Below are 1616 nucleotides of genomic sequence, written 5' to 3'. Positions count from 1 at the left end.
ATTTCATATCTTGTACTTACCCGAGGAAACCATAGCCTTGCCAACAGCTCTCAAGCTCAGCTGCTAATCAAAAGGGTTGGCAGTTGAGTGTACCCAGATGAGCTTCCGAAGAGGGCCAGGCCCTGAGAGCCAGTGGAGATCATGTCTGCATGGACACACATAGAGTACCTGCTGGAGCAGGTCTGGAGACAACCCACAGTGTCAACTCCACATCACAGCAACTCTTTGGGACAGAGCAGAACTTCCTGTCAGGCCTCCCAAACTATCAATCAGATGGCCTCCTCTTCCTCCCAGAGTGGCCAGAGGGCTCAGATCCTGACATTTCAATTAGGAGCCAAGCGCTTAACTGCTACACCACCATGGGTCCTGATACTTGTAAAACCACCTCAACATTATGAAAATTCAACCCATAAGAAAAACATGAAAATACTTCCCTACCACTTTTACAACACAGGGTGTGTGACTGCCAACCAGCTTTGAAGAATTTGTATCAGCAAGATATATACAGCACACTGAATATAATTTGTATCAGCAATATATTTCATATATATATATATATCTCAATCACACCGAATAGAATTTTGTAGTGTCAGGACTTTTGCAAGTGAAGTTTCTAGCCATTAATGTAGCCCTTTCTGAGGGTGTGGTCTCCAGCTGCCTCAACGGCAGACACATGGTTCACTGTTGATCAGGATCTTCTACATCAACAGCTGTGAGGAAAACATAAGAAGTAGAGTTGGCTAGATTTGAAGTGACTGTGGCAAGGCATAGCCTGATGGAGCCCTGGATACAATGCCCGAGTTAAAAATTCTACTTGCTGGATGATTGAAGAAAGGTATGTGACTGCTATGAAACAAAGCTTGCTGGACAATTGAGGAAACCAGAGGATTCTTACTTTTGGACTGCTGGACTAAACCTAGATGTTTCATTGTGTGATGATATCCTTTGTCTCCCCTACTTTCTCAACCTATCTCTCATACTAAACCCCACAACTGTGAGTAAAGTCTGTGAATCAATTTGCAAAGAACATCAAACCCAGTGATTTGGTACAGTAGGTACAGGAGCATAGGAGCCATGCCTGATCTTGTAGCCATTTGTTTGGTACTGTGGATGTTATTGATGGGGACAGACCCCTTTTGTGAGTTAATTGTGATTGGATTCAGCAGTCCCCAAGTTGTCTTTGCTCCCTTTTCAGTTGGTGTCAGAAGCAGTGGGGTTCATGGCAATGGCCCAGACTCAGAAACATGGAGTTTTGTAAATTTGTTTGTTGCTACAAAATAGTAAGTAACATTAGGTAACTCTGGTGACTTAGTTGTAAGGAATTGTGCTGTCAATGCAAAAGTAGGCAGTTAGAATCCACTAGCTCGTCTGTCAAAGAAAGATGGGAAATCTCCCTCTGATTTCCTACCTTTGAAAAGCCACTGGAGGGTTGACTACGAGTTGCCTCTGAATCAACAGTACACAATAACAATATAACATTAGTAAGCTCTGGTGGTAAAGAGCAACACTGACAACCGAAAAGGTCTAGATTCAAAGCCACCAGCTGCTCTGTTGAAGAAGAATGGACAATCTCCTCCCATGTGATTTACAGCCTCTGAAAACTTGTTGAAAGGTCA

Source organism: Elephantulus edwardii, unplaced genomic scaffold (assembly GCF_000299155.1).
Source record: "Elephantulus edwardii isolate Elephantulus edwardi_28Jun2011 unplaced genomic scaffold, EleEdw1.0 scaffold00137, whole genome shotgun sequence".
Lineage (NCBI taxonomy): Eukaryota > Metazoa > Chordata > Mammalia > Macroscelidea > Macroscelididae > Elephantulus > Elephantulus edwardii.
This window is presented reverse-complemented; position numbering follows the sequence as displayed.